The sequence below is a fragment of the Ambystoma mexicanum genome, chromosome 5q (assembly GCF_040938575.1).
Source record: "Ambystoma mexicanum isolate Mex_15411 chromosome 5q, UKY_AmexF1_1, whole genome shotgun sequence".
NCBI classification, from domain to species: Eukaryota; Metazoa; Chordata; class Amphibia; order Caudata; family Ambystomatidae; genus Ambystoma; species Ambystoma mexicanum.
The window spans coordinates 528,003,994-528,019,704 of NC_090933.1; the positions used below are offsets into that span (position 1 = coordinate 528,003,994).

General features: G+C 50.5%; 21 non-coding genes across 21 annotated transcripts; 10 read left to right on the top strand and 11 right to left on the bottom strand.

The window, feature by feature from the left end:
- Positions 1-29: 29 nt before the first annotated feature.
- On the bottom strand, positions 30-102 carry TRNAA-AGC (transfer RNA alanine (anticodon AGC)). The gene has a single exon. It is a non-coding gene; the product is annotated as a tRNA-Ala (tRNA).
- Positions 103-796: 694 nt separating this feature from the next.
- On the top strand, positions 797-869 carry TRNAR-CCU (transfer RNA arginine (anticodon CCU)). The gene has a single exon. It is a non-coding gene; the product is annotated as a tRNA-Arg (tRNA).
- A 590-nt stretch (positions 870-1,459) lies between these two features.
- TRNAA-AGC (transfer RNA alanine (anticodon AGC)) lies at positions 1,460-1,532 on the bottom strand. Its single transcript has one exon. It is a non-coding gene; the product is annotated as a tRNA-Ala (tRNA).
- Positions 1,533-2,888: 1,356 nt separating this feature from the next.
- On the bottom strand, positions 2,889-2,961 carry TRNAA-AGC (transfer RNA alanine (anticodon AGC)). Its single transcript has one exon. It is a non-coding gene; the product is annotated as a tRNA-Ala (tRNA).
- Positions 2,962-3,655: 694 nt separating this feature from the next.
- TRNAR-CCU (transfer RNA arginine (anticodon CCU)) lies at positions 3,656-3,728 on the top strand. The gene has a single exon. It is a non-coding gene; the product is annotated as a tRNA-Arg (tRNA).
- A 590-nt stretch (positions 3,729-4,318) lies between these two features.
- On the bottom strand, positions 4,319-4,391 carry TRNAA-AGC (transfer RNA alanine (anticodon AGC)). Its single transcript has one exon. It is a non-coding gene; the product is annotated as a tRNA-Ala (tRNA).
- A 694-nt stretch (positions 4,392-5,085) lies between these two features.
- Positions 5,086-5,158, top strand: TRNAR-CCU (transfer RNA arginine (anticodon CCU)). Its single transcript has one exon. It is a non-coding gene; the product is annotated as a tRNA-Arg (tRNA).
- Positions 5,159-5,748: 590 nt separating this feature from the next.
- TRNAA-AGC (transfer RNA alanine (anticodon AGC)) lies at positions 5,749-5,821 on the bottom strand. The gene has a single exon. It is a non-coding gene; the product is annotated as a tRNA-Ala (tRNA).
- A 694-nt stretch (positions 5,822-6,515) lies between these two features.
- Positions 6,516-6,588, top strand: TRNAR-CCU (transfer RNA arginine (anticodon CCU)). Its single transcript has one exon. It is a non-coding gene; the product is annotated as a tRNA-Arg (tRNA).
- Positions 6,589-7,178: 590 nt separating this feature from the next.
- Positions 7,179-7,251, bottom strand: TRNAA-AGC (transfer RNA alanine (anticodon AGC)). Its single transcript has one exon. It is a non-coding gene; the product is annotated as a tRNA-Ala (tRNA).
- Positions 7,252-7,945: 694 nt separating this feature from the next.
- TRNAR-CCU (transfer RNA arginine (anticodon CCU)) lies at positions 7,946-8,018 on the top strand. Its single transcript has one exon. It is a non-coding gene; the product is annotated as a tRNA-Arg (tRNA).
- Positions 8,019-8,608: 590 nt separating this feature from the next.
- On the bottom strand, positions 8,609-8,681 carry TRNAA-AGC (transfer RNA alanine (anticodon AGC)). The gene has a single exon. It is a non-coding gene; the product is annotated as a tRNA-Ala (tRNA).
- Positions 8,682-9,375: 694 nt separating this feature from the next.
- On the top strand, positions 9,376-9,448 carry TRNAR-CCU (transfer RNA arginine (anticodon CCU)). The gene has a single exon. It is a non-coding gene; the product is annotated as a tRNA-Arg (tRNA).
- Positions 9,449-10,038: 590 nt separating this feature from the next.
- On the bottom strand, positions 10,039-10,111 carry TRNAA-AGC (transfer RNA alanine (anticodon AGC)). The gene has a single exon. It is a non-coding gene; the product is annotated as a tRNA-Ala (tRNA).
- Positions 10,112-10,804: 693 nt separating this feature from the next.
- TRNAR-UCU (transfer RNA arginine (anticodon UCU)) lies at positions 10,805-10,877 on the top strand. The gene has a single exon. It is a non-coding gene; the product is annotated as a tRNA-Arg (tRNA).
- A 590-nt stretch (positions 10,878-11,467) lies between these two features.
- TRNAA-AGC (transfer RNA alanine (anticodon AGC)) lies at positions 11,468-11,540 on the bottom strand. Its single transcript has one exon. It is a non-coding gene; the product is annotated as a tRNA-Ala (tRNA).
- A 694-nt stretch (positions 11,541-12,234) lies between these two features.
- TRNAR-CCU (transfer RNA arginine (anticodon CCU)) lies at positions 12,235-12,307 on the top strand. Its single transcript has one exon. It is a non-coding gene; the product is annotated as a tRNA-Arg (tRNA).
- Positions 12,308-12,897: 590 nt separating this feature from the next.
- On the bottom strand, positions 12,898-12,970 carry TRNAA-AGC (transfer RNA alanine (anticodon AGC)). Its single transcript has one exon. It is a non-coding gene; the product is annotated as a tRNA-Ala (tRNA).
- Positions 12,971-13,663: 693 nt separating this feature from the next.
- On the top strand, positions 13,664-13,736 carry TRNAR-UCU (transfer RNA arginine (anticodon UCU)). Its single transcript has one exon. It is a non-coding gene; the product is annotated as a tRNA-Arg (tRNA).
- A 590-nt stretch (positions 13,737-14,326) lies between these two features.
- Positions 14,327-14,399, bottom strand: TRNAA-AGC (transfer RNA alanine (anticodon AGC)). The gene has a single exon. It is a non-coding gene; the product is annotated as a tRNA-Ala (tRNA).
- Positions 14,400-15,093: 694 nt separating this feature from the next.
- On the top strand, positions 15,094-15,166 carry TRNAR-CCU (transfer RNA arginine (anticodon CCU)). Its single transcript has one exon. It is a non-coding gene; the product is annotated as a tRNA-Arg (tRNA).
- The last annotated feature ends 545 nt before the right edge of the window (positions 15,167-15,711 follow it).

The window sequence follows — 15,711 nt, forward strand, 5'->3', positions numbered from 1 at the left end:
ATAGTGAAAATGAAGAAAAAGTGTCTTGCTGGAGAATGCGGGCATCGATCCCGCTACCTCTCGCATGCTAAGCGAGCGCTCTACCATCTGAGCTAATTCCCCTCCTCCCCGAAGGCTCTCGATACACTGCTTCAGAGCTGAAGCACAGTCTCCGGCTCACACTTGCTTGGCTGTCCAGGGACCTGTAGTGCATAAAGCCCTTTCTCTTCATCTGCCGCAGGGGAAATCACAATCTCACCCCTTTGCCCAAAACAAAATACCTTCAGTGGAGCTACAAGTAAAGCTGCAGATGGCCATCCATTGCAACGAGGATTGGCCAACCAGGTATTAATAGCAGAGTGACTCCACTGCCACGCCCTTTCACGCTGGACCTGCGCTTGTGATCAAGAGGCTGCACGCCAGTCCCATAGACCCGAGAGCCCAATTGAAAAAGTGCTTGCTTCTCACTTTATTTCTCTCGCTATTTCTTGCTGTTTTAGGCCGCTGACACGCCGCCTGCAGCCAAAGGACCAGCGCTGGAGTGCCCTTTGTCATTTTTACCAGCTGGCCATATTTTACAATCGAGCGTCAGAATACCAAACAGGTAAGAGTTAGGTCTGGGAATTGAGTCCACTTTCCATCGTGTGTCCCATAAAGCGGAAGTGTCCAGCCGAGTGCAAGCAGGTGCCTTTTGCCCGCGTGTGCTGGGACACTGCAGCTTTGGACGTGAGCCAACTTGCCCTTTTCAGTGGGCCAGTACCCGTGACTCCAGTGAGAGAAGAGGAAAAGAAAGAACTTTCCCCTTCTCTGTCGGGTGGCCCCAGTGGCCTAATGGATAAGGCACTGGCCTCCTAAGCCAGGGATTGTGGGTTCGAGTCCCATCTGGGGTGGTTCGTGGCATTTTGTTCACACTTATGCAAAAGGTTTTTGCGGTAGTAGGGGGTGGGCGCAGGCTAGTACTTTGCTGGGCGCTGTGAAGTCCAGAACGTGCTCTGCTGGTAGCAGACTTTAAATGCCGGGAGACTGCAGAGTGTAGCAACCCCTCATGTCAGCGAAGAGACACAGATGAGTGGTAAGAAAGACAGGGAAAATATGCTTTCTGGAATCAGAGCTCCTGCAGACAGGGCTCACTCTTCTGCCAGCTCCGACCTGCTCCGATGAAAACGAAATAAAAGAGCAAAGGCTGCGCACTTTGAACCAATTATTCGAAGCATCGTATTGAAATGAAATAAAAGGTTAACAGCCCTGGGTGGCATCAAAGTGGAATTTCCTGAATATTTCACCAATGCCATGCAATGCGTCTGTTGCACAGTATCACGCCTGTTGCCGGCCCTCGCGCGGATGACTCTTTGGGATAGCAGAAAGTGGACGGAAGACTTTTAGGATGATAGTAAAAAAAACAGAAGCGAGCACATGACTTTATTTGCGACGATTGGCGAGTTTTGAATAAAATAGTGAAAATGAAGAAAAAGCGTCTTGCTGGAGAATGCGGGCATCGATCCCGCTACCTCTCGCATGCTAAGCGAGCGCTCTACCATCTGAGCTAATTCCCCTCCTCCTCGAAGGCTCTCGATACACTGCTTCAGAGCTGAAGCACAGTCTCCGCTCACACTTGCTTGGCTGTCCAGGGACCTGTAGTGCATAAAGCCCTTTCTCTTCATCTGCCGCAGGGGAAATCACAATCTCACCCCTTTGCCCAAAACAAAATACCTTCAGTGGAGCTACAAGTAAAGCTGCAGATGGCCATCCATTGCAACGAGGATTGGCCAACCAGGTATTAATAGCAGAGTGACTCCACTGCCACGCCCTTTCACGCTGGACCTGCGCTTGTGATCAAGAGGCTGCACGCCAGTCCCATAGACCCGAGAGCCCAATTGAAAAGGTGCTTGCTTCTCACTTTATTTCTCTCGCTATTTCTTGCTGTTTTAGGCCGCTGACACGCCGCCTGCAGCCAAAGGACCAGCGCTGGAGTGCCCTTTGTCATTTTTACCAGCTGGCCATATTTTACAATCGAGCGTCAGAATACCAAACAGGTAAGAGTTAGGTCTGGGAATTGAGTCCACTTTCCATCGTGTGTCCCATAAAGCGGAAGTGTCCAGCCGAGTGCAAGCAGGTGCCTTTTGCCCGCGTGTGCTGGGACACTGCAGCTTTGGACGTGAGCCAACTTGCCCTTTTCAGTGGGCCAGTACCCGTGACTCCAGTGAGAGAAGAGGAAAAGAAAGAACTTTCCCCTTCTCTGTTGAGTGGCCCCAGTGGCCTAATGGATAAGGCACTGTCCTTCTAAGCCAGGGATTGTGGGTTCGAGTCCCATCTGGGGTGGTTCGTGGCATTTTGTTCACACTTATGCAAAAGGTTTTTGCGGTAGTAGGGGGTGGGCGCAGGCTAGTACTTTGCTGGGCGCTGTGAAGTCCAGAACGTGCTCTGCTGGTAGCAGACTTTAAATGCCGGGAGACTGCAGAGTGTAGCAACCCCTCATGTCAGCGAAGAGACACAGATGAGTGGTAAGAAAGACAGGGAAAATATGCTTTCTGGAATCAGAGCTCCTGCAGACAGGGCTCACTCTTCTGCCAGCTCCGACCTGCTCCGATGAAAACGAAATAAAAGAGCAAAGGCTGCGCACTTTGAACCAATTATTCGAAGCATCGTATTGAAATGAAATAAAAGGTTAACAGCCCTGGGTGGCATCGAAGTGGAATTTCCTGAATATGTCACCAATGCCATGCAATGCGCCTGTTGCACAGTATCACGCCTGTTGCCGGCCCTCGCGCGGATGACTCTTTGGGATAGCAGAAAGTGGACGGAAGACTTTTAGGATGATAGTAAAAAAAACAGAAGCGAGCACATGACTTTATTTGCGACGATTGGTGAGTTTTGAATAAAATAGTGAAAATGAAGAAAAAGTGTCTTGCTGGAGAATGCGGGCATCGATCCCGCTACCTCTCGCATGCTAAGCGAGCGCTCTACCATCTGAGCTAATTCCCCTCCTCCCCGAAGGCTCTCGATACACTGCTTCAGAGCTGAAGCACAGTCTCCGGCTCACACTTGCTTGGCTGTCCAGGGACCTGTAGTGCATAAAGCCCTTTCTCTTCATCTGCCGCAGGGGAAATCACAATCTCACCCCTTTGCCCAAAACAAAATACCTTCAGTGGAGCTACAAGTAAAGCTGCAGATGGCCATCCATTGCAACGAGGATTGGCCAACCAGGTATTAATAGCAGAGTGACTCCACTGCCACGCCCTTTCACGCTGGACCTGCGCTTGTGATCAAGAGGCTGCACGCCAGTCCCATAGACCCGAGAGCCCAATTGAAAAAGTGCTTGCTTCTCACTTTATTTCTCTCGCTATTTCTTGCTGTTTTAGGCCGCTGACACGCCGCCTGCAGCCAAAGGACCAGCGCTGGAGTGCCCTTTGTCATTTTTACCAGCTGGCCATATTTTACAATCGAGCGTCAGAATACCAAACAGGTAAGAGTTAGGTCTGGGAATTGAGTCCACTTTCCATCGTGTGTCCCATAAAGCGGAAGTGTCCAGCCGAGTGCAAGCAGGTGCCTTTTGCCCGCGTGTGCTGGGACACTGCAGCTTTGGACGTGAGCCAACTTGCCCTTTTCAGTGGGCCAGTACCCGTGACTCCAGTGAGAGAAGAGGAAAAGAAAGAACTTTCCCCTTCTCTGTCGAGTGGCCCCAGTGGCCTAATGGATAAGGCACTGGCCTCCTAAGCCAGGGATTGTGGGTTCGAGTCCCATCTGGGGTGGTTCGTGGCATTTTGTTCACACTTATGCAAAAGGTTTTTGCGGTAGTACGGGGTGGGCGCAGGCTAGTACTTTGCTGGGCGCTGTGAAGTCCAGAACGTGCTCTGCTGGTAGCAGACTTTAAATGCCGGGAGACTGCAGAGTGTAGCAACCCCTCATGTCAGCGAAGAGACACAGATGAGTGGTAAGAAAGACAGGGAAAATATGCTTTCTGGAATCAGAGCTCCTGCAGACAGGGCTCACTCTTCTGCCAGCTCCGACCTGCTCCGATGAAAACGAAATAAAAGAGCAAAGGCTGCGCACTTTGAACCAATTATTCGAAGCATCGTATTGAAATGAAATAAAAGGTTAACAGCCCTGGGTGGCATCAAAGTGGAATTTCCTGAATATGTCACCAATGCCATGCAATGCGCCTGTTGCACAGTATCACGCCTCTTGCCGGCCCTCGCGCGGATGACTCTTTGGGATAGCAGAAAGTGGACGGAAGACTTTTAGGATGATAGTAAAAAAAACAGAAGCGAGCACATGACTTTATTTGCGACGATTGGTGAGTTTTGAATAAAATAGTGAAAATGAAGAAAAAGCGTCTTGCTGGAGAATGCGGGCATCGATCCCGCTACCTCTCGCATGCTAAGCGAGCGCTCTACCATCTGAGCTAATTCCCCTCCTCCTCGAAGGCTCTCGATACACTGCTTCAGAGCTGAAGCACAGTCTCCGGCTCACACTTCCTTGGCTGTCCAGGGACCTGTAGTGCATAAAGCCCTTTCTCTTCATCTGCCGCAGAGGAAATCACAATCTCACCCCTTTGCCCAAAACAAAATACCTTCAGTGGAGCTACAAGTAAAGCTGCAGATGGCCATCCATTGCAATGAGGATTGGCCAACCAGGTATTAATAGCAGAGTGACTCCACTCCCACGCCCTTTCACGCTGGACCTGCGCTTGTGATCAAGAGGCTGCACGCCAGTCCCATAGACCCGAGAGCCCAATTGAAAAGGTGCTTGCTTCTCACTTTATTTCTCTCGCTATTTCTTGCTGTTTTAGGCCGCTGACACGCCGCCTGCAGCCAAAGGACCAGCGCTGGAGTGCCCTTTGTCATTTTTACCAGCTGGCCATATTTTACAATCGAGCGTCAGAATACCAAACAGGTAAGAGTTAGGTCTGGGAATTGAGTCCACTTTCCATCGTGTGTCCCATAAAGCGGAAGTGTCCAGCCGAGTGCAAGCAGGTGCCTTTTGCCCGCGTGTGCTGGGACACTGCAGCTTTGGACGTGAGCCAACTTGCCCTTTTCAGTGGGTCAGTACCTGTGACTCCAGTGAGAGAAGAGGAAAAGAAAGAACTTTCCCCTTTTCTGTCGAGTGGCCCCAGTGGCCTAATGGATAAGGCACTGGCCTCCTAAGCCAGGGATTGTGGGTTCGAGCCCCATCTGGGGTGGTTCGTGGCATTTTGTTCACACTTATGCAAAAGGTTTTTGCGGTAGTAGGGGGAGGGCGCAGGCTAGTACTTTGCTGGGCGCTGTGAAGTCCAGAACGTGCTCTGCTGGTAGCAGACTTTAAATGCCGGGAGACTGCAGAGTGTAGCAACCCCTCATGTCAGCGAAGAGACACAGATGAGTGGTAAGAAAGACAGGGAAAATATGCTTTCTGGAATCAGAGCTCCTGCAGACAGGGCTCACTCTTCTGCCAGCTCCGACCTGCTCCGATGAAAACGAAATAAAAGAGCAAAGGCTGCGCACTTTGAACCAATTATTCTAAGCATCGTATTGAAATGAAATAAAAGGTTAACAGCCCTGGGTGGCATCGAAGTGGAATTTCCTGAATATGTCACCAATGCCATGCAATGCGCCTGTTGCACAGTATCACGCCTGTTGCCGGCCCTCGCGCGGATGACTCTTTGGGATAGCAGAAAGTGGACGGAAGACTTTTAGGATGATAGTAAAAAAAACAGAAGCGAGCACATGACTTTATTTGCGACGATTGGTGAGTTTTGAATAAAATAGTGAAAATGAAGAAAAAGTGTCTTGCTGGAGAATGCGGGCATCGATCCCGCTACCTCTCGCATGCTAAGCGAGCGCTCTACCATCTGAGCTAATTCCCCTCCTCATCGAAGGCTCTCGATACACTGCTTCAGAGCTGAAGCACAGTCTCCGGCTCACACTTGCTTGGCTGTCCAGGGACCTGTAGTGCATAAAGCCCTTTCTCTTCATCTGCCGCAGGGGAAATCACAATCTCACCCCTTTGCCCAAAACAAAATACCTTCAGTGGAGCTACAAGTAAAGCTGCAGATGGCCACCCATTGCAACGAGGATTGGCCAACCAGGTATTAATAGCAGAGTGACTCCACTGCCACGCCCTTTCACGCTGGACCTGCGCTTGTGATCAAGAGGCTGCACGCCAGTCCCATAGACCCGAGAGCCCAATTGAAAAAGTGCTTGCTTCTCACTTTATTTCTCTCGCTATTTCTTGCTGTTTTAGGCCGCTGACACGCCGCCTGCAGCCAAAGGACCAGCGCTGGAGTGCCCTTTGTCATTTTTACCAGCTGGCCATATTTTACAATCGAGCGTCAGAATACCAAACAGGTAAGAGTTAGGTCTGGGAATTGAGTCCACTTTCCATCGTGTGTCCCATAAAGCGGAAGTGTCCAGCCGAGTGCAAGCAGGTGCCTTTTGCCCGCGTGTGCTGGGACACTGCAGCTTTGGACGTGAGCCAACTTGCCCTTTTCAGTGGGCCAGTACCCGTGACTCCAGTGAGAGAAGAGGAAAAGAAAGAACTTTCCCCTTCTCTGTCGAGTGGCCCCAGTGGCCTAATGGATAAGGCACTGGCCTCCTAAGCCAGGGATTGTGGGTTCGAGTCCCATCTGGGGTGGTTCGTGGCATTTTGTTCACACTTATGCAAAAGGTTTTTGCGGTAGTACGGGGTGGGCGCAGGCTAGTACTTTGCTGGGCGCTGTGAAGTCCAGAACGTGCTCTGCTGGTAGCAGACTTTAAATGCCGGGAGACTGCAGAGTGTAGCAACCCCTCATGTCAGCGAAGAGACACAGATGAGTGGTAAGAAAGACAGGGAAAATATGCTTTCTGGAATCAGAGCTCCTGCAGACAGGGCTCACTCTTCTGCCAGCTCCGACCTGCTCCGATGAAAACGAAATAAAAGAGCAAAGGCTGCGCACTTTGAACCAATTATTCGAAGCATCGTATTGAAATGAAATAAAAGGTTAACAGCCCTGGGTGGCATCAAAGTGGAATTTCCTGAATATGTCACCAATGCCATGCAATGCGCCTGTTGCACAGTATCACGCCTCTTGCCGGCCCTCGCGCGGATGACTCTTTGGGATAGCAGAAAGTGGACGGAAGACTTTTAGGATGATAGTAAAAAAAACAGAAGCGAGCACATGACTTTATTTGCGACGATTGGTGAGTTTTGAATAAAATAGTGAAAATGAAGAAAAAGCGTCTTGCTGGAGAATGCGGGCATCGATCCCACTACCTCTCGCATGCTAAGCGAGCGCTCTACCATCTGAGCTAATTCCCCTCCTCCTCGAAGGCTCTCGATACACTGCTTCAGAGCTGAAGCACAGTCTCCGGCTCACACTTGCTTGGCTGTCCAGGGACCTGTAGTGCATAAAGCCCTTTCTCTTCATCTGCCGCAGGGGAAATCACAATCTCACCCCTTTGCCCAAAACAAAATACCTTCAGTGGAGCTACAAGTAAAGCTGCAGATGGCCATCCATTGCAACGAGGATTGGCCAACCAGGTATTAATAGCAGAGTGACTCCACTGCCACGCCCTTTCACGCTGGACCTGTGCTTGTGATCAAGAGGCTGCACGCCAGTCCCATAGACCCGAGAGCCCAATTGAAAAGGTGCTTGCTTCTCACTTTATTTCTCTCGCTATTTCTTGCTGTTTTAGGCCGCTGACACGCCGCCTGCAGCCAAAGGACCAGCGCTGGAGTGCCCTTTGTCATTTTTACCAGCTGGCCATATTTTACAATCGAGCGTCAGAATACCAAACAGGTAAGAGTTAGGTCTGGGAATTGAGTCCACTTTCCATCGTGTGTCCCATAAAGCGGAAGTGTCCAGCCGAGTGCAAGCAGGTGCCTTTTGCCCGCGTGTGCTGGGACACTGCAGCTTTGGACGTGAGCCAACTTGCCCTTTTCAGTGGGCCAGTACCCGTGACTCCAGTGAGAGAAGAGGAAAAGAAAGAACTTTCCCCTTCTCTGTCGAGTGGCCCCAGTGGCCTAATGGATAAGGCACTGGCCTCCTAAGCCAGGGATTGTGGGTTCGAGTCCCATCTGGGGTGGTTCGTGGCATTTTGTTCACACTTATGCAAAAGGTTTTTGCGGTAGTAGGGGGTGGGCGCAGGCTAGTACTTTGCTGGGCGCTGTGAAGTCCAGAACGTGCTCTGCTGGTAGCAGACTTTAAATGCCGGGAGACTGCAGAGTGTAGCAACCCCTCATGTCAGCGAAGAGACACAGATGAGTGGTAAGAAAGACAGGGAAAATATGCTTTCTGGAATCAGAGCTCCTGCAGACAGGGCTCACTCTTCTGCCAGCTCCGACCTGCTCCGATGAAAACGAAATAAAAGAGCAAAGGCTGCGCACTTTGAACCAATTATTCGAAGCATCGTATTGAAATGAAATAAAAGGTTAACAGCCCTGGGTGGCATCAAAGTGGAATTTCCTGAATATGTCACCAATGCCATGCAATGCGCCTGTTGCACAGTATCACGCCTCTTGCCGGCCCTCGCGCGGATGACTCTTTGGGATAGCAGAAAGTGGACGGAAGACTTTTAGGATGATAGTAAAAAAAACAGAAGCGAGCACATGACTTTATTTGCGACGATTGGCGAGTTTTGAATAAAATAGTGAAAATGAAGAAAAAGCGTCTTGCTGGAGAATGCGGGCATCGATCCCACTACCTCTCGCATGCTAAGCGAGCGCTCTACCATCTGAGCTAATTCCCCTCCTCCTCGAAGGCTCTCGATACACTGCTTCAGAGCTGAAGCACAGTCTCCGGCTCACACTTGCTTGGCTGTCCAGGGACCTGTAGTGCATAAAGCCCTTTCTCTTCATCTGCCGCAGGGGAAATCACAATCTCACCCCTTTGCCCAAAACAAAATACCTTCAGTGGAGCTACAAGTAAAGCTGCAGATGGCCATCCATTGCAACGAGGATTGTCCAACCAGGTATTAATAGCAGAGTGACTCCACTGCCACGCCCTTTCACGCTGGACCTGCGCTTGTGATCAAGAGGCTGCACGCCAGTCCCATAGACCCGAGAGCCCAATTGAAAAAGTGCTTGCTTCTCACTTTATTTCTCTCGCTATTTCTTGCTGTTTTAGGCCGCTGACACGCCGCCTGCAGCCAAAGGACCAGCGCTGGAGTGCCCTTTGTCATTTTTACCAGCTGGCCATATTTTACAATCGAGCGTCAGAATACCAAACAGGTAAGAGTTAGGTCTGGGAATTGAGTCCACTTTCCATCGTGTGTCCCATAAAGCGGAAGTGTCCAGCCGAGTGCAAGCAGGTGCCTTTTGCCCGCGTGTGCTGGGACACTGCAGCTTTGGACGTGAGCCAACTTGCCCTTTTCAGTGGGCCAGTACCCGTGACTCCAGTGAGAGAAGAGGAAAAGAAAGAACTTTCCCCTTCTCTGTCGAGTGGCCCCAGTGGCCTAATGGATAAGGCACTGGCCTCCTAAGCCAGGGATTGTGGGTTCGAGTCCCATCTGGGGTGGTTCGTGGCATTTTGTTCACACTTATGCAAAAGGTTTTTGCGGTAGTAGGGGGTGGGCGCAGGCTAGTACTTTGCTGGGCGCTGTGAAGTCCAGAACGTGCTCTGCTGGTAGCAGACTTTAAATGCCGGGAGACTGCAGAGTGTAGCAACCCCTCATGTCAGCGAAGAGACACAGATGAGTGGTAAGAAAGACAGGGAAAATATGCTTTCTGGAATCAGAGCTCCTGCAGACAGGGCTCACTCTTCTGCCAGCTCCGACCTGCTCCGATGAAAACGAAATAAAAGAGCAAAGGCTGCGCACTTTGAACCAATTATTCGAAGCATCGTATTGAAATGAAATAAAAGGTTAACAGCCCTGGGTGGCATCAAAGTGGAATTTCCTGAATATTTCACCAATGCCATGCAATGCGTCTGTTGCACAGTATCACGCCTGTTGCCGGCCCTCGCGCGGATGACTCTTTGGGATAGCAGAAAGTGGACGGAAGACTTTTAGGATGATAGTAAAAAAAACAGAAGCGAGCACATGACTTTATTTGCGACGATTGGCGAGTTTTGAATAAAATAGTGAAAATGAAGAAAAAGCGTCTTGCTGGAGAATGCGGGCATCGATCCCGCTACCTCTCGCATGCTAAGCGAGCGCTCTACCATCTGAGCTAATTCCCCTCCTCCTCGAAGGCTCTCGATACACTGCTTCAGAGCTGAAGCACAGTCTCCGCTCACACTTGCTTGGCTGTCCAGGGACCTGTAGTGCATAAAGCCCTTTCTCTTCATCTGCCGCAGGGGAAATCACAATCTCACCCCTTTGCCCAAAACAAAATACCTTCAGTGGAGCTACAAGTAAAGCTGCAGATGGCCATCCATTGCAACGAGGATTGGCCAACCAGGTATTAATAGCAGAGTGACTCCACTGCCACGCCCTTTCACGCTGGACCTGCGCTTGTGATCAAGAGGCTGCACGCCAGTCCCATAGACCCGAGAGCCCAATTGAAAAGGTGCTTGCTTCTCACTTTATTTCTCTCGCTATTTCTTGCTGTTTTAGGCCGCTGACACGCCGCCTGCAGCCAAAGGACCAGCGCTGGAGTGCCCTTTGTCATTTTTACCAGCTGGCCATATTTTACAATCGAGCGTCAGAATACCAAACAGGTAAGAGTTAGGTCTGGGAATTGAGTCCACTTTCCATCGTGTGTCCCATAAAGCGGAAGTGTCCAGCCGAGTGCAAGCAGGTGCCTTTTGCCCGCGTGTGCTGGGACACTGCAGCTTTGGACGTGAGCCAACTTGCCCTTTTCAGTGGGCCAGTACCCGTGACTCCAGTGAGAGAAGAGGAAAAGAAAGAACTTTCCCCTTCTCTGTTGAGTGGCCCCAGTGGCCTAATGGATAAGGCACTGGCCTTCTAAGCCAGGGATTGTGGGTTCGAGTCCCATCTGGGGTGGTTCGTGGCATTTTGTTCACACTTATGCAAAAGGTTTTTGCGGTAGTAGGGGGTGGGCGCAGGCTAGTACTTTGCTGGGCGCTGTGAAGTCCAGAACGTGCTCTGCTGGTAGCAGACTTTAAATGCCGGGAGACTGCAGAGTGTAGCAACCCCTCATGTCAGCGAAGAGACACAGATGAGTGGTAAGAAAGACAGGGAAAATATGCTTTCTGGAATCAGAGCTCCTGCAGACAGGGCTCACTCTTCTGCCAGCTCCGACCTGCTCCGATGAAAACGAAATAAAAGAGCAAAGGCTGCGCACTTTGAACCAATTATTCGAAGCATCGTATTGAAATGAAATAAAAGGTTAACAGCCCTGGGTGGCATCAAAGTGGAATTTCCTGAATATGTCACCAATGCCATGCAATGCGCCTGTTGCACAGTATCACGCCTCTTGCCGGCCCTCGCGCGGATGACTCTTTGGGATAGCAGAAAGTGGACGGAAGACTTTTAGGATGATAGTAAAAAAAACAGAAGCGAGCACATGACTTTATTTGCGACGATTGGTGAGTTTTGAATAAAATAGTGAAAATGAAGAAAAAGTGTCTTGCTGGAGAATGCGGGCATCGATCCCGCTACCTCTCGCATGCTAAGCGAGCGCTCTACCATCTGAGCTAATTCCCCTCCTCCCCGAAGGCTCTCGATACACTGCTTCAGAGCTGAAGCACAGTCTCCGGCTCACACTTGCTTGGCTGTCCAGGGACCTGTAGTGCATAAAGCCCTTTCTCTTCATCTGCCGCAGGGGAAATCACAATCTCACCCCTTTGCCCAAAACAAAATACCTTCAGTGGAGCTACAAGTAAAGCTGCAGATGGCCATCCATTGCAACGAGGATTGGCCAACCAGGTATTAATAGCAGAGTGACTCCACTGCCACGCCCTTTCACGCTGGACCTGCGCTTGTGATCAAGAGGCTGCACGCCAGTCCCATAGACCCGAGAGCCCAATTGAAAAAGTGCTTGCTTCTCACTTTATTTCTCTCGCTATTTCTTGCTGTTTTAGGCCGCTGACACGCCGCCTGCAGCCAAAGGACCAGCGCTGGAGTGCCCTTTGTCATTTTTACCAGCTGGCCATATTTTACAATCGAGCGTCAGAATACCAAACAGGTAAGAGTTAGGTCTGGGAATTGAGTCCACTTTCCATCGTGTGTCCCATAAAGCGGAAGTGTCCAGCCGAGTGCAAGCAGGTGCCTTTTGCCCGCGTGTGCTGGGACACTGCAGCTTTGGACGTGAGCCAACTTGCCCTTTTCAGTGGGCCAGTACCCGTGACTCCAGTGAGAGAAGAGGAAAAGAAAGAACTTTCCCCTTCTCTGTCGAGTGGCCCCAGTGGCCTAATGGATAAGGCACTGGCCTCCTAAGCCAGGGATTGTGGGTTCGAGTCCCATCTGGGGTGGTTCGTGGCATTTTGTTCACACTTATGCAAAAGGTTTTTGCGGTAGTAGGGGGTGGGCGCAGGCTAGTACTTTGCTGGGCGCTGTGAAGTCCAGAACGTGCTCTGCTGGTAGCAGACTTTAAATGCCGGGAGACTGCAGAGTGTAGCAACCCCTCATGTCAGCGAAGAGACACAGATGAGTGGTAAGAAAGACAGGGAAAATATGCTTTCTGGAATCAGAGCTCCTGCAGACAGGGCTCACTCTTCTGCCAGCTCCGACCTGCTCCGATGAAAACGAAATAAAAGAGCAAAGGCTGCGCACTTTGAACCAATTATTCGAAGCATCGTATTGAAATGAAATAAAAGGTTAACAGCCCTGGGTGGCATCAAAGTGGAATTTCCTGAATATTTCACCAATGCCATGCAATGCGTCTGTTGCACAGTATCACGCCTGTTGCCGGCCCTCGCGCGGATGACTCTTTGGGATAGCAGAAAGTGGACGGAAGACTTTTAGGATGATAGTAAAAAAAACAGAAGCGAGCACATGACTTTATTTGCGACGATTGGCGAGTTTTGAATAAAATAGTGAAAATGAAGAAAAAGCGTCTTGCTGGAGAATGCGGGCATCGATCCCGCTACCTCTCGCATGCTAAGCGAGCGCTCTACCATCTGAGCTAATTCCCCTCCTCCTCGAAGGCTCTCGATACACTGCTTCAGAGCTGAAGCACAGTCTCCGCTCACACTTGCTTGGCTGTCCAGGGACCTGTAGTGCATAAAGCCCTTTCTCTTCATCTGCCGCAGGGGAAATCACAATCTCACCCCTTTGCCCAAAACAAAATACCTTCAGTGGAGCTACAAGTAAAGCTGCAGATGGCCATCCATTGCAACGAGGATTGGCCAACCAGGTATTAATAGCAGAGTGACTCCACTGCCACGCCCTTTCACGCTGGACCTGCGCTTGTGATCAAGAGGCTGCACGCCAGTCCCATAGACCCGAGAGCCCAATTGAAAAGGTGCTTGCTTCTCACTTTATTTCTCTCGCTATTTCTTGCTGTTTTAGGCCGCTGACACGCCGCCTGCAGCCAAAGGACCAGCGCTGGAGTGCCCTTTGTCATTTTTACCAGCTGGCCATATTTTACAATCGAGCGTCAGAATACCAAACAGGTAAGAGTTAGGTCTGGGAATTGAGTCCACTTTCCATCGTGTGTCCCATAAAGCGGAAGTGTCCAGCCGAGTGCAAGCAGGTGCCTTTTGCCCGCGTGTGCTGGGACACTGCAGCTTTGGACGTGAGCCAACTTGCCCTTTTCAGTGGGCCAGTACCCGTGACTCCAGTGAGAGAAGAGGAAAAGAAAGAACTTTCCCCTTCTCTGTCGAGTGGCCCCAGTGGCCTAATGGATAAGGCACTGGCCTTCTAAGCCAGGGATTGTGGGTTCGAGTCCCATCTGGGGTGGTTCGTGGCATTTTGTTCACACTTATGCAAAAGGTTTTTGCGGTAGTAGGGGGTGGGCGCAGGCTAGTACTTTGCTGGGCGCTGTGAAGTCCAGAACGTGCTCTGCTGGTAGCAGACTTTAAATGCCGGGAGACTGCAGAGTGTAGCAACCCCTCATGTCAGCGAAGAGACACAGATGAGTGGTAAGAAAGACAGGGAAAATATGCTTTCTGGAATCAGAGCTCCTGCAGACAGGGCTCACTCTTCTGCCAGCTCCGACCTGCTCCGATGAAAACGAAATAAAAGAGCAAAGGCTGCGCACTTTGAACCAATTATTCGAAGCATCGTATTGAAATGAAATAAAAGGTTAACAGCCCTGGGTGGCATCGAAGTGGAATTTCCTGAATATGTCACCAATGCCATGCAATGCGCCTGTTGCACAGTATCACGCCTGTTGCCGGCCCTCGCGCGGATGACTCTTTGGGATAGCAGAAAGTGGACGGAAGACTTTTAGGATGATAGTAAAAAAAACAGAAGCGAGCACATGACTTTATTTGCGACGATTGGTGAGTTTTGAATAAAATAGTGAAAATGAAGAAAAAGTGTCTTGCTGGAGAATGCGGGCATCGATCCCGCTACCTCTCGCATGCTAAGCGAGCGCTCTACCATCTGAGCTAATTCCCCTCCTCCCCGAAGGCTCTCGATACACTGCTTCAGAGCTGAAGCACAGTCTCCGGCTCACACTTGCTTGGCTGTCCAGGGACCTGTAGTGCATAAAGCCCTTTCTCTTCATCTGCCGCAGGGGAAATCACAATCTCACCCCTTTGCCCAAAACAAAATACCTTCAGTGGAGCTACAAGTAAAGCTGCAGATGGCCATCCATTGCAACGAGGATTGGCCAACCAGGTATTAATAGCAGAGTGACTCCACTGCCACGCCCTTTCACGCTGGACCTGCGCTTGTGATCAAGAGGCTGCACGCCAGTCCCATAGACCCGAGAGCCCAATTGAAAAAGTGCTTGCTTCTCACTTTATTTCTCTCGCTATTTCTTGCTGTTTTAGGCCGCTGACACGCCGCCTGCAGCCAAAGGACCAGCGCTGGAGTGCCCTTTGTCATTTTTACCAGCTGGCCATATTTTACAATCGAGCGTCAGAATACCAAACAGGTAAGAGTTAGGTCTGGGAATTGAGTCCACTTTCCATCGTGTGTCCCATAAAGCGGAAGTGTCCAGCCGAGTGCAAGCAGGTGCCTTTTGCCCGCGTGTGCTGGGACACTGCAGCTTTGGACGTGAGCCAACTTGCCCTTTTCAGTGGGCCAGTACCCGTGACTCCAGTGAGAGAAGAGGAAAAGAAAGAACTTTCCCCTTCTCTGTCGAGTGGCCCCAGTGGCCTAATGGATAAGGCACTGGCCTCCTAAGCCAGGGATTGTGGGTTCGAGTCCAATCTGGGGTGGTTCGTGGCATTTTGTTCACACTTCTGCCAAAGCATGCAAAAGGTTTTTGCGGTAGTAGGGGGTGGGCGCAGGCTAGTACTTTGCTGGGCGCTGTGAAGTCCAGAACGTGCTCTGCTGGTAGCAGACTTTAAATGCCGGGAGACTGCAGAGTGTAGCAACCCCTCATGTCAGCGAAGAGACACAGATGAGTGGTAAGAAAGACAGGGAAAATATGCTTTCTGGAATCAGAGCTCCTGCAGACAGGGCTCACTCTTCTGCCAGCTCCGACCTGCTCCGATGAAAACGAAATAAAAGAGCAAAGGCTGCGCACTTTGAACCAATTATTCGAAGCATCGTATTGAAATGAAATAAAAGGTTAACAGCCCTGGGTGGCATCAAAGTGGAATTTCCTGAATATGTCACCAATGCCATGCAATGCGCCTGTTGCACAGTATCACGCCTCTTGCCGGCCCTCGCGCGGATGACTCTTTGGGATAGCAGAAAGTGGACGGAAGACTTTTAGGATGATAGTAAAAAAAACAGAAGCGAGCACATGACTTTATTT